The sequence below is a fragment of the Pongo abelii genome, chromosome 13 (genome assembly GCF_028885655.2).
Source record: "Pongo abelii isolate AG06213 chromosome 13, NHGRI_mPonAbe1-v2.0_pri, whole genome shotgun sequence".
Taxonomy (NCBI): domain Eukaryota; kingdom Metazoa; phylum Chordata; class Mammalia; order Primates; family Hominidae; genus Pongo; species Pongo abelii.
Window position 1 is genome coordinate 58,199,721 of NC_071998.2, and position 24,291 is coordinate 58,224,011.

General features: G+C 43.4%; 1 protein-coding gene and 1 non-coding gene across 13 annotated transcripts in view; both read right to left on the reverse strand.

Annotated features, from left to right (window-relative positions):
* Nucleotides 1-24,291, reverse strand: part of KANK1 (KN motif and ankyrin repeat domains 1) — a 249,335-nt gene that overhangs the window by 169,943 nt on the left and 55,101 nt on the right. The window contains exon 1 of one of the 12 annotated variants that reach the window (XM_063713916.1): nt 14,211-14,334. The exons of the other annotated variants lie outside the window; for them this stretch is intronic. The gene's annotated coding sequence lies outside the window, so the exon portion shown is untranslated. Of the gene's footprint in view, nt 1-14,210; nt 14,335-24,291 lie in introns of those variants that run through there. 12 annotated transcript variants of the gene reach the window in all.
* LOC112135107 (U6 spliceosomal RNA) lies at nt 23,590-23,694 on the reverse strand. The gene has a single exon (XR_002916405.2). It is a non-coding gene; the product is annotated as a U6 spliceosomal RNA (small nuclear RNA).

Genomic DNA, 24,291 nt, shown 5'->3' on the forward strand with positions numbered 1-24,291 from the left:
TACAACTAGAAAATGATGAAGTACCCAAAACATATAAGGAGTACACTATGACAAGCACATGATTGGCATGAGGGCTAAATGCAAGGGAACTGTGGGAAAGATAGGCACAGTACCTGGCAGAGCAAATATTGGTACCTCTTCTGCTTTCTTACCTATCTGTACATTAAAAGGGAGGCCCAGTAAGGTTGTCTATGCTGGGCCTTCAAGGAGGCTGCCAGCTGCTTCTTACCTTGTATACACTCAGGACCCAAGGGTATGCTATCTCAGCAGCCCCGAGCATTTAAACTCATAAAATTATAAAAGGATGGTGTGAAGCTGGTGGTACTGAAACTTTATCATGAATCAGAAGTATGTGGAGGGCTTTTTAAAAACACAGATTCCTAGACTCACACCTTCAGAGTAAGCAGTAGGTCTGGTAGGGCCTAAGAATTTAAAATTTCTAATATGTTCCCAGATGATGTGAATGATGCTGGTCCACAGACCATACTTTGGGAATCATTCATTAAACTTATTGTTTTTTGTTTTGAGATGCAGTCGCACTCTGTTGCCTACGCTGGAGTCCAGTGGCACAATCTCAGCTCACTGTAACCTCCAAGTACTGGGTTCAAGTGATCTTCCTGCCTTAGCCTCTCAAGTGGCTGGGATTATAGGCATACATCACCACATCTGACTAATTTTTATATTTTTAATAGAGACAGGTTTCACCATGTTGACCAGGCTGGTCTTGAACTCCTGACCTCAAGTAATCGGCCCGCCTTGGCCTCCCAAAGTGCTGGGATTACAGGCATGAGCCACTGTGTCCGGCAAAGCTTATTGTTTAAGCCATTCTTTCCTTGCTATTAACTAGAACACTATCTCTGTAATTAATTTTTTTTGAGACAGGGTCTTGCTCTGTTGCCCAGGCTGGAGTGCAGTGACATGATCATGGCTACTAACTGCAGCGTCAACCTCCCAGGCTCAAGCAATCCTCCCACCTCAGTCTCCTGAGCAGCTGGAACACAGGTGTGCATCACCATTCCTGGCTTTTTTTTTCCCCCCTGTAGAGACGGGGTCTTGCTATGTTGCCCAAGCTGGTCTCAAACTCCTGGGCTCAAGTGATCCTCCCAGCTCAGTCTCCCAAAGTGCTGGAATTACAGGCAAGAGCCACTGTGCCTGGCCTCTGTAATTTATTATATAAAACAGAAGTCTCATATAAAGTACTAAGAATGGTGGCTTTTGTCACCAACTGTGTGACTGACCTCAGGCAAATACTGTACTAACTTTCTCTGTGCTTTAACTTTCCAGATATAAGTGGAGCTTACCTATAAATTATATAAATCTCACTAAAGGTTATTACTATGCAGTTTTAAGGACATTACCAAGTATCAGCTGCTGCCTTGTCTTTTAGAATATTGTTCACTGCTTTAATTGAAATATGTCAGAACATTTAAGACAAGTACCCTAGACCCCTCATTTGCCAAGCAACATGGGAGAAGCCCAGGATCTTTTTCTGTTTTTGTTTTTTTAAACATAAAGCCTAGCAAATGTTAGCCTTCTCAAAATTCAGAATAACCTGAGAAGATGCTTTTGATATATAAAATGACTTCAAGTTCCTCTGTGGGCATAAAAACAAGGCAAATACAGGTTTCAACTTAAAAAATATATACACTTAAAAAGAGAAAACATTTTTCTTTTTTTTTTTTGAGACTCTCACTCTGTCACCTAACCTGGAGTGCAGTGGTGCGATCTCGGCTCACTGCAACCTCCCGCCTCTCAGGGTCAGTGATTCTCCTGCCTCAACCTCCCGAGTACCTGGGACCACAGGCACGTGCCACCATGCCTGGCTAATTTTTGTATTTTTAGTAGAGATGGGGTTTCATCGTGTTGGCCAGGCTGGTCTTGAACTCCTCACCTCAGGTGATCCACACACCTCAGCCTCCCAAAGTGCTGGGATCACAGGCATAAGCCACCACGCGCGGCTGAGAATCAATATTTTCAAACATTACAGTACAGCTGTAATGTACAGTACAGCTGCTCGTTTCAATATTAACAATCATATAAATGACATACTTCAATTTAAGGTGGAAAAGCAGGAAGTGAGGCTCATTTTCCCAGAGCACCCCAGTCAACTAGGTCAAGCATTAAAATACGCCAAAGAAATGTTCCCTCGAGCCTCATTCATTATCAGAGTGCAGGCTCTGGTATTTCAGTAAAGACCGCTGGGGCCCTGCCCACTCAACATCCTCATGATCTTAGCCTTTATGGAATGTTACAGGTGCAGAGCTTCGGCCCCCTTTCCTAAGGGAAGAGTGGGTGTGAGCTGGGCTTTTCAAACATGTCCGGCCAGAGAACAAAGGCCACATGATGCTAGTGATGCATCAGTGATTTCTACTTCTACAGGACAAGACTCCTTCCACTATAATAAAGACAAATCCAGGTTACCCTGGCAAACTTCTTGGAAGCACAGAGCTGCGGTGGATGGGCACAGCCCATTAGTCTCCTGGTTGGCTCCTCCAAGCAACTCTCAGCTTTCTACTCTAAACCTCTAATTAAAGCTAAACGCAATTACAAAACAAAAAGTGCACTGTTCATCTATAGTCCACCCAATCTAACAGAAAACCTTTCCAAAGTGTGTATGAATCTTGTAAATGTAGGAAAATTGACCTTCTGACATCAGTCACTCTCACCACAATGAAATAATTCCTGTCTTTTCACTCGGGATTTTTAAAGCAAACAATCAATCAATGGGTGAGGGTGGGGGTGGGAGTGTTGAGCTAGAAAATGTCAACCATTTTAACATTTTCTTTAAAATAAAAATAAAATGCCTGCGACTTACTTAATCCCTGCTATCCTCACCACCTTTTCTCACTGATACTGGCTTATATTACTTCTGGCTTTAAAAAAAAATCCTCAGCCGGGCGCGGTGGCTCATGCCTGTAATCCCAGCACTTTGGGAGGCCGAGGAGAGCGGATCACGAGGTCAGGAGATCGAGACCATCCTGGCTAACACGGTGAAACCCTATTTCTACTAAAAATATGAAAAAATTAGCCAGGCGTGGTGGCAGGCGCCTGTAGTCCCAGCTACTCGGGAAGCTGAGGCAGGAGAATGGCATGAACCCTGGAGATGGAGCTTGCAGTGAGCCAAGATCGCGCCACTGCACTCCAGCCTCGGTGACAGAGCGAGACTCCGTCTCAAAAAATAAAATAAAATAAAAAAATAATAATAAATCCTTATTTTTATTTATTAGATAAGTTTAGTGTCTGGTAAGGCAACAACTTTATTCCTCTAGCTCCTCCACATTTACAAATTATACTTTATTCTCTGATTATAAAGACTGTCCTTTGGTAATGACATTAACTCATGTAGCACTTGACTGATTGCAGCAGCATATCAGCATCATGAATACTCCGAGTCAGACTCTCTTCCTTATCTGCCAGTAATTACAATTTACACCAACTCAAATATTTTCTCACAAAGCATGCTAGAAGAAAAGAGAACTTTTGGTTAAACCTCAACTTTATTGTATTAGGACATACATTATGATAATGAGACTGCAAAGTATGAAAAGGCAAGTCCTAAAGAGATCACTTGATCCACTCTTACCTTTTTCTAGCCCAAAAAGAAATTTTATTTCAGAAATTTTTAATATAAAGATGGAAATGTGGAAAGACCGTTATGCCAGAAACAGCAATGTTTTAACTCATGAGTTAAAACATGTTCTGATGCAAAGAATGCACTGACTTTAGAAATTTCTGCTTAACATACGTCCTTCAAAAAAGCAAAAGTAGGGCTGGACATGGTGGCTTATGTCCATATTGTAATCCCAGTGCTCTGGGAGGCCACGGCAGGAGGATTGCTTGAGGCCAGGAATTCAAGACCAGCCTGGGCAACATAGCGAGACCCTGTCTCTACAAAAAAAATTTTTTTGTTTTTTTGAGATGGAGTCTCGCTCTGTCACTCATGCTGGAGTGCAGTGGGGTGATCTTGGCTCACTGCAAGCTCCGCCTCCTGGGTTCACGCCATTCTCCTGTCTCAGCTTCCTGAGTAGCTGGGACTACAGGCACCCACCACCACGCCCAGCTAATTTTTTTCTATTTTTTAGCAGAGACGAGGTTTCACCATGTTAGCCAGGATGGTCTCCATCTCTTGACCTCGTGATCCGAAATAGCTGGGTATGGCAGCACAAGCAAGTAGTCCTAGCTGCTCAGGAGGCTGAGGCATGAGGATGCCTTGAGCCCAGGAGTTTAAGGCTATAGTGAGCTACAATTTCTCCACTGCACTCAAGCCTGGGAAAAGAGCAAGACTCTGTCTCTTAAAAAAATATATATATATATCTATATACATATATATATATTTCTAATCACTCTTTATTACAACCATAAGTTAAGAGATGTATTAGTGGAGGGAAAACATTAACTTTCCATTTTTAATTTGTTTTAAACTGAAATGCCCTAAAAAAGGAAAATAAGCATTTCCTCCCAGCAACCTCCAAAGTTGGACGGCAGAAAAAGATGCCCAACCACAACGTTCCAAGTTGTTCTGCACCTAGACCCACAAGTAACATGGGAATACTATCACTTGGTGAACTTGGGACTTGACTTATGAGACATGAAGCTAAAGTACAAACTCAGAGTCCTTCTCAAATACATAAGAATTTTCCTATAAACCCATATTTTTCTCTCTCTGAATAATCTATGTGCTGCCTTTTAAACAAAATGAATTGTCTTTAACTTTTCTGATAAATGACAGAACATACCTTGCTCCACGTGTCTGTTTCTCAGCTGAGACTCTATAGTGCAACTGTATTTCTGGCATTCATTCAAAAAAGCCAAATTGTTAAGTCTCTAAATGTAAATTTATATGAGATTAAAAAGTGCCTGGGAATGAGACAGTTATCTTAGTCATGTTTTTCTTTTTAAAAAATGTGTTCTTAAAAAATTTTTTTTTTTATTTAGAAGTGAAGCATAGCTATTTCCTTGCCTACTACAAAGAAAAAGGCAATCTACCTTGTTAAATAACATGTGACCTCCTTGGCTAAATCTTAACAAGCAATACATTCCTGACTAAGGCTTTTTATTTTATTATTTTTCCAGTGTAGGTGTTCAGAATTTTCATTAAAAAGGGCTCTAACACTGGAACAAATCCATTAACACGTGTTGCCAAAGGAACACTCTGTAACTTCTCCATTATCATACCCTCTAGCAATTGTCAACAATCGCTCTGGCAAAGCCTTCCTCTGGTTTATACATAACTGTACCAAGTATCTCTGTTTCCCTTGGTAACAATGCCTTTTCTTGTAGAGAAGACATATGACACCACCATGTCACACAAAACACCCCACAGTGGAGCTGGTTTTGGATGGAGTGCTGGAACCATCAAGGGGCTAGGTCCCCAAGGAGATGGGCACTCTCTCATACCTCAACAGAGGTGCAAACTGGTCCCATTTTTACAAGAAATCAATTTGACAAATGTATCAAGGGTCTTTAGAGTAGTTTTTAAAAAATATATGTTTGTAACTCCTGACCCAAACATTTCACCTCTAATAATATACAGTAAGAAAATGATGTTCAAAAAAATTCCACACAGATTTCAGCACAAATATATTCACTGCCCATTATAATAGCAAAAAGTCAAAAACTTACATTATTATTAAAATAGTATGCAGAGATTAAGCATGTTTAGAAAGTCTCATGAAAAACTAAGCCAACGGGTCTTAAATGACTTTACTAAATTCACATGAAAAGCAACATAATTTAGTCATTATCTAATTAGCATGCATATTTCCTAAAAACTTACGAAAACTACAAATTTTCAAAGGCTTGGTACATATGACAATTAGTTTAAGTTACTGGAGGCAAATGGTGTTAAAAAGGAAAATAAGTCTCCAATGCTCAGTTTCCATAATAGAATGAAGCAGCATGCACTCACATTTTATCAACAGCATTTAGAAAATTATTTCTGCCTTTTATGTTGACGAAAGATCCTCTAACAGATTAACTTTCTGGTAAGAGTACCTCAGAGACAGGGTCTAGGTCACAGATTAGGCTTCTAGGGACATGTGTCTAGATTTCTATTTATACAGCAAGCTGTATACCCAGCTGGGCCCACTGGACAACAGTGCAGCCATCAGTGCAACTGCCAGCAAACCTCTCTTATCTCAACACTGTTAACTATGCTCAAAAAGCAAGTCAAGGCTTTATATTCAGGGCATGCTAAGGACATCAAATTTTCATTGTAATGAAAATACAGCTACGGATTTAAAATTTTAAGTCTACATTATCTGCACAAAAACATTTTGTCCCCAAATGTACACACACAATCATACTAGGCCAAAGAATACTACATTCTGCAAAGTAGCAATGAGAGGCCACTCTCCAAGCACAGATTAAAACAAAGCCATCACAGAACAACAGACATCTAAACAAACAAAAACCCAATACATGGAGAAAAAATCTATTCTATTCTCCTCAATAATTGTTTTAAAAACATAAATCCTAATATGAGACTGTGTTGAAAGTAATGAAAACGCCTGGGGTGGGGAAGGTGTATAATGAATGAAAACAGAAACCCTACAACATATCAAATGTTATGGAATCTGATGTAGGTTGAGAACAGAGAAAAATGTAAGCCCTAAATAATTAACATAAGTGAACTACATATTGAAACGAGAAAAAACACCCAATCTGTTTGAAAAATGATTACAAAATACTTCACTAATAATGAATGCATTAATAGAAAAAATAGAAGTGAAATTCAAAAGCTTCCTTGAAAAGCCAACCACAGAAGTAAACTTCTGGTAAGTCTAGATGAAAGAAAAGTGAACACAATTAGAATAAACGTATTGTCTCAGTCAATTTTCTGTTGCTTATAACAGAATACCTGAAACTGGGTAATTTATACAGAAAAGGTATTTATTTCTTACAGGTACGAAGGCTGAGAAGTCCAAAGTCTAGGGCTGCATCTGGTGAGGGTCTTCTTGCTGGTGGGGACTTGGCAGAGTCTGGAGGCAGCACAGGGAATCACATGGTGAGGGGGCCAAGTGTGCTAGCTCAGGTCCCTTCCTCTTCTTAAAAGCCACCAGTCCTACTCCCCTGATAACCCATTAATCCATTAATCCATGAATGGATTAATCCATTCATGAGGGCAGAGCCACCTCTTAAAGTCCCCACCTCTCAATATTGCCACACTGGGGGTTAAGTTTCAACATGAGATTCACATGGGACATTCAAACCTTAGCAAGCACTACAACATACTGAGGGACCATAAATAGGAGATGAACATACAGAGATAGGAAGCTACGTTTTTTGAGACAAAGTTGATAAAACAGAGGGGAGGCAGGAAGAAAGGAAGGCAGGTGGGCAGGACTGCGTCAGGCAGCTGGATACAGTAGTGTGTCAGGCAGATACTGAGAAGACATCTCTGCACTAACAGCCTCCCAATGCCCCATAGTGGAGCTGGTCCCCAGATGAACCTCTACAGCTGGGTAGAAGAGCACCAGAGCCATTCCTCCCTCCCCAGGAGCTCTGTCTACAGTGACCTACATACTCAAACATACCCCAATGAGTGTGCAAATCGATCCTATTTTTAAAAGATATCAATTTGGCAAAATGTATTAAGGGTTTTTCAAGTGGTCATGATCTTTTAAAAGGTGACTTCTGACCTGTAATTTTGCTTCTAATAATACACATACTAAGGAAATAATGTTTTTAAAAAATCAACCTTGGCCAGGCATGGTGGCTCACACCTGTAATCCCAGTGCTTTGGGAGGTTAAGGTGGGAGGCCAGGAGTTCGAGATCAGCCTGGGCAACATATTGAGATCTTGTCTCTACAAAGAAATTTTAAAAAATTAGGCAGGCATGGTGATGCACACCTGTAGTCCTAGCTATTCAGCAGGCTGAGGCAGGATGATAGCTTGAGCCCAGGAGTTTGAGGTTAAAGCATGCATGATTGCACCACTGCACTCCAACCTGGGCAAGAGAGTGACAATCATGCCACTGCACTCCAGCCTGGGTCACAGAGCAAGTCTCTGCCTCTATGGGAGAGACAGAAAAAAAAAAAAACCCACAGACTTACACATAAATACATCCACTGCCTCAGTACTGTAAAAATTTCAGAAACTTAATAATTATTAAATTATGACACATATCTTAAACATGTTTATGAAGATTAAGGAAATGCTTACTTTATAAAGTTAGGTTGAAAACTGGGTATGATGTTGAAGATTTTAAACAAAAATATAAAAATGAATGGAAGGGACTATGTCAACATTTGAACATTTTTGCCTTTGGTGTAAAAAATCTTGAGAGGTTGATTTTTAACATGCATTATAGATAAGATAATGGTTATGACCATATCATTAAGATAAATGTAAGCTATTCTCACACAGGATCACTCTCTACCTCATACTTGACTCATCTGTGACTTTAGTCAAATTAACTTTTGAGCTTTGTTTTCTTCTCTATAAAATGAAGATAATCATAGCTACCTGATACGGACGCAAAGAAAAAAAATAAAACCAAGAATGCCAAGTGCTGAACTTTGGCACTCTCTCTTTGGAAGACTGTAAGTTTTGTCCATGCTGGTGACTTTGGAGCCAGCTTTAAAAATTAACTCTAAATAATACCACTGGGCCTCTTAAAGTTATAAAATGTCTGCAAGCTTCTATACTGCAAGAACGTACTCAAATGAGAAACTCTAATTCTGATAAGCTCGGGCATCTCCCTGGGTAACCAATAAATTTTAAAATGGGCCAACACTGCACCAAAGTTCCATGAGGAAGGGACTTATCAAGAAGTGCTGCCTTTCAGAGGAAAACATTCTCATGGATGACTAGGTTTCACATTTCCAAACATGTTTCATTTAAATGGCACATTCAAACTAAGAAATGCTGCAAAAGTTCTCTTTGCTGGCTCCAGTCTATGTAGAAGGGACTTAGAAGAGGGAAGTGAAACTGCTTTTGCAAAACTGTGACAGTAAGAGATATCTGACCCTTGCTTCTAACCTCCAAGCTGTCCTTCGTCATTTCTGGGCATGGGCAAAGCTAACTCTGGGGAAAATTTAGTTTATAGTTTAACTTTAAAGCAAGAATGAGAATAGCACTTTCCAAAACTAAATCAACTTTGTAAAGCTAATGAAACACCACAAGGTTAGGATTATGAGAAGGGCCTGAATTCTGCTAAGATGTAGGCATAGAAGGCAATCCTAAGCAAAAAGAACAAAGCTGGAGGCATTACACTGCCCAACTTCAAACTACACTACTGGGCTACAATAACCAAAACAGCATGGCACTGGTACAAAACCAGACACACAGACCAAGGGAACAGACTAGAGAATCTAGAAATAAGGTCGCATACCCACAACTATCTGATCTTTGACAAACCTGACAAAAACAAGCAATGGGGAAAGGACTCCCTATTGAATAAATGGTGCTGGGATAACTGGCTAGCCACGTGCAGAAAATTGAAACTGGACCCCTTCCTTACATCATATACAAAAATCAACTCAAGAAGGATTAAAAACTTAAATGTAAAACTCAAAAACTTGGAAGATAACCTAAGCAATACCATTCTGAACATAGGAATGGGCAAAGATTTCGTGATGAGAATGTCAAAAGCAATTGCAACAAAAGCAAAAATTGACAAATGGGATCTAATTAAACTAAAAGGCTTCTGCACAGCAAAAGAAACTATCAACAAAGTAAACAGGCAACCTACAGAATGGGAGAAAATTTTGGCAAACTATCCATCTGACAAAAGTCTAATATCCAGCACCTACACGGAACTTAAATTTCTAAGAAAAAAACAACTCCATTAAAAAGTAGGCAAAGGCATGAACAGACACCTTTCAAAAGAAGACACACATGCGGCCAACAAGTATGTGGAAAAAAAGCTCAACATTACCGATCATTAGAGAAATGCAAATAACAACCACAAGGAGATACCATCTCGCACCTGTCAGCATGGCTATTATCAAGAAGTCAAAAAATAACAGGTGCTGGCAAGGTTGCAGAGAAAAAGGAACATTTACACAGTATTAGTGGAAGTATAAATTAGTTCAACCATTGTGGAAGACAATGTGATGATTCTTCAAAGTTCTAAAAATATAACTACCATTCCACCCAGAAATCCCATTACTGGGTGTATACCAAAAGAAATATAAATCATTCTATCATAAAGATGCATGCACACATATGTTCACTGCAGCACTATTCACAATAGCAAAGACATGGAATCAACCTAAATGCCCATCAGTGGTACAGTGGATAAAGAAAATGTGGAACACATATACCATGAAATACTATGTAGCCATAAAAAAGAATAAGATTATGTCCTTTGTATGATAGCTGGAAGCCATCACCCACAGCAAACTAATGCAGGAACAGAAAACCAAATACTACAAGTTCTCACTTATAAATGGGAGCTAAATGATGAGAACACATGGGCACATAGAGGACAACAACAGACACTGGGGCCTAATGGAGGGTGGAGGTTGGGAGGAAGGAGAGGATGAAGAAAAATAACTATGTATTATTAACTTAACACTTGGGTGATGAAACAATCTGTACAACAAACTCCCATGACACGAGTTTACCCATATTAACAAACCTACACATGCACCCCTGAACCTAAAATAAAAGTTTTGTTAAAAGCGTAGGTACAAATGATAACCAGCCATTGTTTGGAAGTCACAAGATTTGTAACTTCCCCAATTACTGTTGTAAACAGCATCACTCTTGTGGAACCTAAGATTGGCCTTTTGAGATGTCTTTTCAGACTGTTGCATTTTTGACGACTGGCTGACTCCACCTGGACCTGCAACTCATGACTCAACTGGTCCTATGGCCCCTAACCCAGAGGCAGACTCAGCAAATGAGGGCTGTTTTCCACACTCCTATGATGGCATCCCCAGCCAATCAGCAGCATCCATTCTATAGTCCCCTGTCCACCAAACTATCCCTGAAAAACCTCAACCCCTAAAACTTCAGGGAGATTAATTTGAGTGATAACTCCATCTCCCATGCGGCTAGCCAGCTTTGCGTCAATTAAACTCTTTCTTTACTGCAATACCATGGTCTCAGTGAACTGGAAGACCTTTTTGGGTGACTACACAAGTTGTGCTCTGCAGAAGACATCCTTAAACTACTGTCTGCACAAGGTAGAATGGGAGCAAACATGAAACCATTCTTTAGGGTTGACTTTCCCATTGCAAGAACTATGGGTTAAGTCTTAAAGATGAAGCTGCTACCATTTTTCTCTTTAGCAGTAACTAGTCAGGGAGTTGAATGGGTGGGAAAGATCTTAACAGGAATAAATGTTCTCCAGCTCTCTGATTAACTTAAATTGCTAAAAGTTTACCTGACATGCCTAGTGGTCTTCAAAATACATAGGTATGTGGCAATAATCAATAGCTTACCAACCAAAAAAAGTCCAGGACCAGATGGGTTCACAGCCGAATTCTACCAGAGGTACAAGGAGGAACTGGTACCATTCCTTCTGAAACTATTCCAATCAATAGAAAAAGAAGGAATCCTCCCTAACTCATTTTATGAGGCCAGTATCATCCTGATACCAAAGCCTGGCAGAGACACAACCAAAAAAGAGAATTTTAGACCAATATCCTTGATGAACATTGATGCAAAAATCCTCAATAAAATACTGGCAAACAGAATCCAGCAGCACATCAAAAAGCTTATCCACCATGATCAAGTGGGTTTCATCCCTGGGATGCAAGGCTGGTTCAATATACGCAAATCAATAAATGTAATCCAGCATATAAACAGAACCAAAGACAAAAACCACATGATTATCTCAATAGATGCAGAAAACGCCTTTGACAAAATTCAACAACACTTCATGCTAAAAACTCTCAATAAATTAGGTATTGATGGGACGTATCTCAAAATAATAAGAGCTATCTATGACAAACCCACAGCCAATATCATACTGAATGGGCAAAAACTGGAAGTATTCCCTTTGAAAACTGGCACAAGACAGGGATGCCCTCTCTCACCACTTCTATTCAACATAGTGTTGGAAGTTCTGGCCAGGGCAATTAGGCAGTAGAAGGAAATAAAGGGTATTCAATTAGGAAAAGAGGAAGTCAAATTGTCCCTGTTTGCAGACAACATGATTGTCTATCTAGAAAACCCCATTGTCTCAGCCCAAAATCTCCTTAAGCTGATAAGCAACTTCAGCAAAGGCTCAGGATACAAAATCAATGTACAAAAATCACAAGCATTCCGATACACCAATAACAGACAAACAGAGAGCCAAATCATGAGTGAACTCCCATTCACAATTGCTTCAAAGAGAATAAAATACCTAGGAATCCAACTTACAAGGGATGTGAAGGACCTCTTCAAGGAGAACTACAAACCACTGCTCAAGGAAATAAAAGAGGATACAAACAAATGGAAGAACATTCCATGCTCATGGGTAGGAAGAATCAATATCGTGAAAATGGCCATACTGCCCAAGGTAATTTACAGATTCAATGCCATCCCCATCAAGCTACCAATGACTTTCTTCACAGAATTGGAAAAAACTACTTTAAATTTCATATGGAACCAAAAAAGAGCCCTCATTGCCAAGTCAATCCTAAGCCAAAAGAACAAAGCTGGAGGCATCACGCTACCTGACTTCAAACTATACTACAAGGCTACAGTAACCAAAACAGCATGGTACTGGTACCAAAACAGAGATATAGATCAATGGAACAGAACAGAGCCGTCAGAAATAATGCCACATATCTACAACTATCTGATCTTTGACAAACCTGACAAAAACAAGAAATGGGGAAATGATTCCCTATTTAATAAATGGTGCTGGGAAAACTGGCTAGCCATATGGAGAAAGCTGAAACTGGATCCCTTCCTTACACCTTATACAAAAATCAATTCAAGATGGATTAAAGACTTAAACGTTAGACCTAAAACCATAAAAACCCTAGAAGAAAACCTAGGCATTACCATTCAGGACATAGGCATGGGCAAAGACTTCATGACTAAAACACCAAAAGCAATGGCAACAAAAGCCAAAATTGACAAATGGGATCTAATTAAACTAAAGAGCTTCTGCACAGCAAAAGAAACTACCATCACAGTGAACAGGCAACCTACGCAATGGGAGAAAATTTTCGTAACCTACTCATCTGACAAAGGGCTAATATCCAGAATCTACAATGAACTCCAACAAATTTACAAGAAAAAAACAAACAACCCCATCAAAAAGTGGGCGAAAGACATGAACAGACACTTCTCAAAAGAAGACATTTATGCAGCCAAGAGACACATGAAAAAATGCTCACCATCACTGGCCATCAGAGAAATGCAAATCAAAACCACAATGAGATACCATCTCACACCAGTTAGAATGGCAATCATTAAAAAGTCAGGAAACAACAGGTGCTGGAGAGGATGCGGAGAAATAGGAACACTTTTACACTCTTGGTGGGACTGTAAACTAGTTCAACCCTTGTGGAAGTCAGTGTGGAGATTCCTCAGGGATCTAGAACTAGAAATTCCATTTGACCCAGCCATCCCATTACTGGGTATATACCCAAAGGACTATAAATCATGCTGCTATAAAGACACATGCACACGTATGTTTAATGCGGCATTATTCACAATAGCAAAGACTTGGAACCAACCCAAATGTCCAACAATGATAGACTGGATTAAGAAAATGTGGCACATATACACCATGGAATACTATGCAGCCATAAAAAATGATGAATTCATGTCCTTTGTAGGGACATGGATGAAATTGGAAATCATCATTCTCAGTAAACTATCGCAAGAACAAAAAACCAAACACCGCATATTCTCACTCATAGGTGGGAATTGAACAATGAGAACACATGGACACAGGAAGAGGAACATCACACTTCGGGGACTGTTGCGGGGTGGGGGGAGGGGGGAGGGATAGCATTGGGAGATATACCTAATGCTAGATGACGAGTTAGTGGGTGCAGCGCACCAGCATGGCACATGTATACATATGTAACTAACCTGCACATTGTGCACATGTACCATAAAACCTAAAGTATAATAAAAAAAAATACATAGGTATGGATTTGCAAAGGAAAAAAAGGGGATTTTTCTGTTTCTAAAGTCACACTTTGGTCTCTCTTCTCTACCCACTGACATTTGTCTAATGGTGAAAGCAGTCACCATTCCAGCCTCACCAGGCTCCTTCTCAGTGAAGCTGCCCTGCACACACTCTTTGTTACCTGAACAGCCATGTCTGTGCCAAGTGTCTTCATTTCCCACTTCATGCAGTCACCTGTGTGGACCAGAGTGGGCTTCCCAAGAGAAGCCAAAAACAACACTGTATGTCAATGAGACTCACACGAGTTGACCTGGAATGATAAGGTGAACTGAGTCAATCAGATGCTAACTCTCAAGAATATGAATTAAGAAGCATAGAGAATAAGCACTTAACAGTAAGGGCATCTCCTGAAAGAGTGTTAGGAGGTGGAAGAGGGGCTGCAAAGAGCCAGAGCTGAGCGCATGCTCAGATTATGAGAACACCAAAAGAAGGCATGGGCAGAAATAGGTATAGCTTTTAATATTAATATAAAGCCATCATGGTTATCAATACATGCTAAAACATTACTTTTCATCTCTCAACATTGCAACTATGTATGTTTCATATTAGCATAAAACAATCTGAACATGTATCCTCGACAGAGATATGTACACGTATATAATTTATAACTAGGTGCCTATACTGAGGATACATGTTGAGTTTTTTTGTATGTATGAGGGTGTCTGGTGAGAAAAAGTTTTACAACTTCTACTTTGCTACAGAAAGTGCACATTCTGGCCGGGCACGGTGGCTCACGCCTGTAATCCCAGCACTGTGGGAGGCTGAGGCGGGCGGAATCACGAGGTCAGAAGATCGAGACCATCCTGGCTAACACAGTGAAACCCCATCTCTACTAAAAAATACAAAAAAATTAGCCAGGCATGGTGGCAGGCATCTATAATCCCAGCTACTGAGGAGGCTGAGGCAGGAGAATGGCGTGAACCCGGGAGGCGGAGCTTGCAGTGAGCCGAGATTGCGCCACTGCACTCCAGCCTGGGCAACAGAGCAAGACTCTGTCTCAAAAAAAAAAGAAAGTGCACATTCTATGACACTAGGAGACAGACGTGAGAAGTGAAGACAGCTGCCAAAGACTGAGTAAGACAAAGATCCGGTCTTCTAGAGGTTCACAGGCCATAATGTGTTACAGGGAAGAAAAAAAAAAAAGCACCAGTGATTTTTATTGGGTTTCCAACAAATATTTGTTTAGCACCTATGTGTGCCCTGTGCTAGTCTAGGTATTTTATACCACTTTCTAGTGACACAGTCACCACAGATCAAATAAACTATCCAGGCTGAATTGAATTTGCTGGGTCAGTGGTCCCTAAACATTTCTGAACCATAGAGCAATCTGAGATTCTGATTAAAAAGAAAAGAAGAGAAACCTCTCCCTAGGAAAGCACGCATAACTACAATTCTGGACTCAATTTCACTGACACTTCTGACCTAACACCCAAGGATAAGAAACTAATGGGTCTACTGCCTATTTGAAAATATAGACACACACATACATATCTATAAAATCATGTGATCCTACACTGAAGGATTGTTTCAACAATGCAAAGTACTTATGAGGTTTATTAATAGCCTTATATTTTCAGTTAACAACATATTATTAGTGGCAATGAGAGAAGTCCCACCACAAATAAAACAGCATGTTTATTCTCAAGTACAATGCATTGAACTGACACAGACTATCACTCCAGTTACACAATGGCTGTTCAGAGTTCTCAGTTAATGGAATATTCACAGTTTAAGACCAAACACAATGCACAAAGAACAGAAAAATAGACAAAGTTGCTGTATTAGGGATAGCAACATTAGCTTCCTGGCAACAGAGACTCTGGGGAGGGCTACACATAAAATTATTTTCTATTAAGGGTCAGTAAGTAAAAATAAAGTCTGACAAAATATTTCACCCTCTCCCTCTCCCTCTCCCTCTCCCTCTCCCTCTCCCTCTCCCTCTCCCTCTCCCTCTCCCTCTCCCTCTCCCTCTCCCTCTCCCTCTCCCTCTCCCTCTCCCTCTCCCTCTCCCTCTCCCTCTCCCTCTCCCTCTCCCTCTCCCTCTCCCTCTCCCTCTCCCTCTCCCTCTCCCTCTCCCTCTCCCTCTCCCTCTCCCTCTCCCTCTCCCTCTCCCTCTCCCTCTCCCCTTTCTTCGGTCTGCCTCTCCTTCTTTTTTCAGTCTCCCACTGTTATCGAAGCTGGACTGTACTGCCATGATCTCGGCTCGCTGCAACCTCCCTGCCTCGGGCTCCTGTGACTCTCCTGCCTCGGCCTACCGAGTGCCTGGGATTGCAGGCGCGCGCCGCCACGCCTGAATGGTTGTTGTATTTTTGGTGGAGACGGGGTTTCGCCGTGTTGACCGGGCTGGTCTCCAGCTCCTGGCCTCGAGTGATCTGCCTGCCTCGGCCTCCCGAGGTGCTGGGATTGCGGACGGAGTCTCGCTAACTCAATGCTCAATGGTGCTCAGGCTGGAGTGCAGTGGCGTGATCTCGGCTCGCTGCAACCTCCACCTACCAGCCTCCTGCCTTGGCCTCTTAAAGTGCTAAGATTACAGCCTCTGCCCCGCCGCCACCCCGTCTAGGAAGTGAGGAGCATCTCTGCCTGGCTGCCCGTCGTCTGGGAAGTGAGGAGCGCCTCTGCCCGGCCGCCCATCGTCTGGGATGTGAGGAGCGCCTCTGCCCGGCTGCCACCCCGTCTGGGAGGAAGTGAGGAGCGCCTCTGCCCGGCTGCCCCGTCTGGGAGATGAGGAGCACCTCTGCCCGGCCGCCCCGTCTGGGAGGTGAGGAGCGCCTCTGCCTGGCCACCACCCCGTCTGGGAGGAAGTGAGGAGCGCCTCTGCCCGGTTGCCCCATCTGGGAAGTGAGGAGCGCCTCTGCCTGGCCGCCACCCCATCTGGGAAGTGAGGAGCGCCTCTGCCTGGCCGCCACCCCATCTGGGAAGTGAGGAGCGCCTCTGCCCGGCTGCCACCCCATATGGGAAGTGAGGAGCGCCTCTGCCCAGCCGCCCCTTCTGGGAGGTGAGGAGCGCCTCTGCCCAGCCGCCCCGTCTGGGAGGTGAGGAGCGCCTCTGCCCGGCCGCCCCGTCTGGGAGGTGAGGAGTGCCTCTGCCTGGCCGCCACCCCGTCTGGGAGGAAGTGAGGAGCACCTCTGCCCAGCTGCCCCATCTGGGAAGTGAGGAGCGCCTCTGCCCGGCTGCCACCCCCTATGGGAAGTGAGGAGCGCCTCTGCCCAGCCGCCCACTCTGGGAAGTGAGGAGCGCCTCTGCCCGGCCGCCCACTCTGGGAAGTGAGGAGCGCCTCTGCCCGGCCGCCCACTCTGGGAGGTGAGGAGTGCCTCTGCCCGGCCGCCCCGTCTGGGAGGTGAGGAGCGCCTCTGCCTGGCCGCCACCCCGTCTGGGAGGAAGTGAGGAGGACCTCTGCCCAGCTGCCCCATCTGGGAAGTGAGGAGCGCCTCTGCCCGGCTGCCACCCCCTATGGGAAGTGAGGAGCGCCTCTGCCCGGCTGCCCACTCTGGGAAGTGAGGAGCGCCTCTGCCCGGCCGCCCACTCTGGGAGGTGGGGAGCCCCTCTGCCTGGCCACTCCGTCTGGGAAGGGAGGAGCGCCTCTGCCCGGCTGCCCCGTCTGGGAGGTGAGGGAGCGCCTCTGCCCGGCCGCCACCCCGTCTGGGAGGAAGTGAGGAGCACCTCTGCCCGGCCGCCCCGTCTGGGGGGTGGGGAGCGCCTCTGCCTGGCCGCCACCCCGTCTGGGAGGAAGTGAGGAGCGCCTCTGCCCGGCTGCCCCGTCTGGGAAGTGAGGAGCGCCTCTGCCCGGCCGCCACCCCATATGGGAAGTGAGGAGCGCCTCAGCCTGACCACTCCGTCTGGGAGGTGAGGAGCGCCTCTGCCCGGCCGCCCCGTCTGGGAGGTGAGGAGTGCCTCTGCCCGGCCATCACCCCGTCTGGGAGGAAGTGAGGAGCACCTCTGCCCGGCCGCCCCGTCTGGGAGATGAGGAGCACCTCTGCCCGGCCGCCCCGTCGGGGAGATGAGGAGCACCTCTGCCCGGCCGCCCCGTCTGGGAGATGAGGAGCACCTCTGCCCGGCCGCCCCGTCTGGGAGGTGAGGAGCGCCTCTGCCTGGCCGCTACCCCGTCTGGGAGGAAGTGAGGAGCGCCTCTGCCTGGCTGCCCCATCTGGGAAGTGAGGAGCGCCTCTGCCCGGCCGCCACCCCATATGGGAAGTGAGGAGCGCCTCTGCCTGGCCACTCCGTCTGGGAGGTGAGGAGCACCTCTGCCCGGCCGCCCCGTCTGGGAGGTGAGGAGTGCCTCTGCCCGGCTGCCACCCCGTCTGGGAGGAAGTGAGGAGCACCTCTGCCCGGCCGCCCCCTCTGGGAAGTGAGGAGCGCCTCTGCCTGGCCGCCACCCCGTCTGGGAGGAAGACGTGAGGAGCGCCTCTGCCCGGCCGCCCAGTCTGGGAAGTGAGGAGCGCCTCTGCCCGGTCGCCCCGTCTGGGAAGTGAGGAGCGCCTCTGCCCGGCCGCCCTGTCTGGGAGGTGAGGAGCGCCTCTGCCTGGCCGCCACCCGGTCTGGGAGGAAGTGAGGAGCGTCTCTGCCCAGCCGCCCCGTCTGGGAAGTGAGGAGCGCCTCTGCCCGGCCGCCCGGTCTGGGAAGTGAGGAGCGCCTCTGCTGGGCCGCCCCGTCTGGGAAGTGAGGAGCGCCTCTGCCCGGCCGCCCCGTCTGGGAGGTGAGGAGCGCCTCTGCCCGGCTGCCACCCGGTCTGGGAGGAAGTGAGGAGCGCCTCTGCCCGGGCGGCCCCGTCTGGGAAGCGAGGAGCGCCTCTGCCCGGGCGGCCCCGTCTGGGAAGCGAGGAGCGCCTCTGCCCGGGCGGCCCTGTCTGGGAAGCGAGGAGCGCCTCTGCCCGGGCGGCCCCGTTGGGGAAGTGAGGAGCGCCTCTGCCCGGCCGCCCCGTCTGGGAGGAGAGGAGCGCCTCTGCCCGGGCGGCCCCGTCTGGGAAGCGAGGAGCGCCTCTGCCCGGCCGCCCTGTCTGGGACGTGAGGAGCGCCTCTGCCCGGCTGCCCTGTCTGGGAGGTGTACCCAACAGCTCCGAAGAGACAGCGACCATCGGGAGCGGGCCATGAGGACGATGGCGATTTTGTTGAAAAGAAGGGGGGGAAGTGTGGGGAAAGGAAGGAGAGATCAGATTGTTGCTGTGTCTGTGTAGAAAGGGGTGGGCATAGGAGACTCCATTTTGTTCTGACTAGGAGAAATTCTTCTGCCTTGGGATGCTGTTGATCTATGGCCTTTCCCCCAGCCCCATGCTCTCTGAAACATATGCTGTGTCAACTCAGGGTTAAATGGATTAAGGGCGGTGCAAGATGTGCTTTGTTAAACAGATGCTTGAAGGCAGCATGCTCTTTAAGAGTCATCACCACTCCCTAATCTCAAGTACCCAGGGGCACAAAGACTGCAGAAGGCCGCAGGGACCTCTGCCTAGGAAAACCAGAGACCTTTGTTCATGTGTTTATCTCCTGACCTTCTCTCCACTATTATCCTCTGACCCTGCCACATCCCCCTTTCCGAGAAACACCCAAGAATGATCAATAAATACTTCATAAATTAAAAAAAAAAAAAAAAAAAAAAAAAAAATATTTCATTCATTTGCTCTAAGTGATTTTACACAATAGAGCTACAGAACACAGGCTTGGTTCCATCTTTCCTCTTAAATAACCAAAAAAGGGTACTTGATCTAATCTCTTTCATGTAATTAGAAATCACCTGAAAAATGCAGAATCTGGCTGTGAGAGTGATTTGAGAATTGATGGATCTATTTCCCTGCTTGTAAGATATGAATAGCAGTACTTACTCCACAAAGATGAGAAGCACACATTTTCATGGGTGCCTCTCTAATGTGTTAATAAAACAATGAAATGCTAATTTCATTTTTTTCATTCAACAAATATTTAGTGAATTGCATCTATGAGCCAAACATCAAGGCAAAATCAAGCAAAATCAGATCCAACTTCTGCCTTGATGAAGTTCACTAGCACTTTCATCCATTAGAAAGCTTTAAATTGGAAATCACTAGCATCAGTTGTCTAACTTGACAACTAGTATTTGTAAAGCATTTTACAGATTATAAAGTACTATCCGATATATCATCTCAGGAAATCCTCACTGTAACTCTCTGACTTGTATTGGTAATTCATCTCCTATACAGGTTAAGAAACTACAGCTCAGAGAGGCCCAGTGGCTTACTCAAGCAGTGAAGCTGGAATCCCCTTTGCTGATAATCTCAGTGCACTACACCATCTCACTGCAGCTGAGCTTTAGGTCATGAGGATAAAACACGTGCAAAATCACTTTGAGCTCTTTACTGGGAACATGATCTAGAGCAGCTTTTTGTCTGTTGCCGTCTTCCCCAGAAGCAGTCGTTACCCAGCTCTGGCAGGGTGTAGAAAATGCAATTTACTTACCTGGAAAACCCCAACTTACCTAAGTTATAAAATGGTTAATCTGCTGAAAGAGTCCTTTACTATTTCTACCATACATGCAACCTAACAGCATTGCATTGTTGCCTGCCATGAGCCTCTCTTCCTTGGTCAATTTCTACAGTGCTTTCTGAATACAGAAAACGTCTGCAGTATTTTCTGTTACAGACTCTTAACAGTTTTCTTTAACAGTGTGACTTACACAGTAAGACTGAAATGTGAAAGTTCTAGATGAAACAGTCATCTGGTCCTACATTAAAACTTTCATGAATTTTTTAAGGAGACTTAGATCACTGTCCAACATTCAACCCACTGCCAAAATCCCTATGACAACATCTCTAATTTGGGGTAATCTGACTTCTTTAACACATGCGGTTCCTATTACTGGTAACAAGCAGTTTGGCAATAAGTATTCAAAGTCATAAATAAATAGTACTAATGTTGACTCAGCTATTCTGCTGCTAAGAATTTGTCCTAAGGAAACAACTCAACAAATGCACAGTGATGAGTGTATTTGAGATATCTTCATTGTAGAGAAACTGGAAATGACCAAAGTAACTGTCAGGGATGGTTTTAATAAATAAGATTGCTTTCATACAGAGAGATGCTATGTAGCCATTAAAAATCATATGAACATATAAAATAGTTACATAAGATATACATGCTCTATCAAGTGAAAAAAGTGATTACTAAATAGTATATGATATCCATTTTATGTGTGTTTACAAAGCAAAAAATCTTAATTGATTGAAATAGAAAAACATGTCCTTCTTATGTCTACCCATAAGTTCCAATTCTGCCCCCTGAAGTTGAGAATTAACTTTGCTCTCCTTTCCACCCGATAGCCTTTCAACTATTCCTGGTAGGGCATAGTTTCTAGTCCATTTACTTCCCTGGCTTACCCTCTTAAAATGTAGAAGTTGTTTGAAAACAAGCCCTTGGAGGCAGCCTAACAAAGTCAGAAAACAACCGGATGATTATCTCCTTAATTCTGAGTACTGTGCCATTAAAGCTGCCAGAGAAGGCCACCCATATCAAATGGCTGGCTGAAACCTTAAATCTTTTTAACAAGAGCTGCTACTGATCCAGGTCTCCCATTCTATAAACATGCAACTTTTTCCCCTGACTCTAGGAAGCTGCATTCAGTAGAGCTTAATTGTATATTTGTTCATGTTGATTGCCTTCAACTTTTTGCAGCCTTTTTTTTTCTATCCTGATGTCTGACTCCAGTTGGTTAGCTTCCCTCCCAACAATGGGATAGACACAAATTTGATCCACCTTTCTTGATCAAAGACCACTCTTCTCAAACTAGAATATCATGACATTGGGGAAGGGCTACTCAAACATTTTATCTGGTGGTAATTTAAAGTATTTTAAAACAAACATGGGTATGTTAAAAATACAAAGTGAATGCATCTTTATGTGAAAACATGAGACTTCAAAGACATTTTACTCCTGGCTGTGCTTCTAAAGTCTCCCTATACCCTGCCCACAATCCAAACTTCAATTCCTGTACCCTCAACCCTCTAAACCCTCCAAAATAAAGTATAAACTTTCCTCTTCCTTAATAGTTCCCTGATGGAAAAGTTAGAATAGCACTGGCAAGGCAGTGAATTGCACAAAGTCAACAGTTAATCAACCTGCAACACATTCATCTATCTTATTATAATCAAGCCCATGCTTTTCCAACTTATCCATAAAAAATCCTAAGAACTTAATGAAACATGTAGTTTTTTTGTTCTGATATTCTCTAACAACAACATTACCCAAATTCTCTCTCCAATAAGTATCTGATTTATACAGGAAATGAGGTTAATTCAACAAAGGCTTGTTCTTGAGAAACCCATGCTGACTTAACCACACTTCTTTCCCAGGTAACCACAAACTATCCCTTCTTCTCTCCATTTATTCCATTAGAGGATTATTCCATATCTGCTGTTTAAAAGGCACTGAACTAGGGTCTACAATAGAAAACATGGGATAAGATGGAAACTTCTCTTCTAAGAGGAAGAAAGATGACACATAACTACAATACAAATAACTATACTACATGGTAAAAATGCTTAAGAAAGTTCCAGAAACAGGGAAGCACTAGCCAGCAGAAGGAAGAGTATGCGAAGAACAGAGTATGTGTGAAGGTGCATAACAAAGATAAGACTGGGGCACATGGTAGAGAGCCACAACCATATTTAACCCGAGAAAACTCAAATCTTGTTAGGAAATCACCTGAAAGCCTTCTGGGTCACATTTAGAAAAATCTCTCATTCTCTATTTCAGAAAATGTACATGTTTTTCACTTCTGAAAAATATGTTTGTCTTTTCAGTCTTTTTCACCTTTCTCCCGTCTTGAAAGATTGTCAACAGAAGTCTACAGATCAGAAATTATTATGCACTTACATTTGACAGTTTACAGAGGTTTAAGGTTTATACAGCATTTTCAAGCAGATTGCCTCTGCAAGACTTTTTTAAGTGTCCCAAGATATAATGAAATCAGGCCTGGACACTCGAACTCAATTTCAAGTACCACATATTCAGTCACCACCCTCAGCCTAGGCATCCATCACTTTTACCTTTTTTTTTTTTTTTTTTTAACCTCTCCAATAAAAAAGTCATCATCCTTCAAGTTTTCTAAGCTTGGAAAAAATGAAAATCACAAGTGAATGACAGTGTCGACTGTACAATTAAAACCTTCAATGCACAAAAATATTAAATGGATAATCTCTGCAAAAACCTCTGCAAGAAATTATAAATAGCAACTATCATTAACTTTTAGTTTAGAAAAAATCTATACAACCAAAAAGAACAGACTAGACAACTCACAAGAAGGTGACAAATCTTTGGGAAAAACACTCAATGCCTATCAAGCTCCCCCAAAAAGGCTCATTAAAAATACAGATCACAGTTGTCAATCAAGAAATAAAGATGAAAAAATACAGTATATCCTTATTATTCATAGATTCCACATTTGCAAATTCATCTACTAAAACTTATTTATAACCCCAAGACCAATGCTCATGGTCATTTGCACACAGGTGGAGAGAACCAAAAATTTTTTTTTCTTTTTTTATTATGGAACGCTTCACGAATTTGTGTCATCCTTGCACAGGGGCCATACTAATCTTCTCCGTATCATTCCAATTTTAGTATATGTGCCACTGAAGCAGGTACACACCAAAATATTTGAGTCACTCCACATACATGTACTCAGCTGAAGCCAAACAACCAGCCTACACTCTTTGTTCTAGCCCTTATACTATAAACAAATGTCCCTTTTGTGGCTAGTTTTTAGGGTTTTTTTTCATTTTTGTGGGTTTCTTGGTAATTTTGCTGTTTAAAATGAGCCCCAAACATCATGCCTTAGTGTCGTCTAATGTTCTTAATCACAACAAGGCCATGATGTGCCTTAGGGAGAAGAGACGCATTGGCTAAGCTTCATTTAGGCATGAGATACAGCGCTCTTCGCCATGAGGTCATTGTTAATGAATCAACAAGTATATTAAACAAGGTATCTTTAAACAGAAACACATGTAAAACAAGGCTATGTATTGATCGGTTGACAGTTGACAAAATCGTTATAACCAGAGGCTCACAGGAATCTAACTCTGTATTGTTCCCCTAGGAGCAATGGCTCAGTATTCACTAATTATGTCCACAATGACTTTATAGAACATAACTGCCACAAATAATAACAGTGGGGTGTTCTTCCAAATTATCCTCTATTTCCCCTATTTCCTGTAGTGAGCAGTTTGCTATCTCTGGATATCC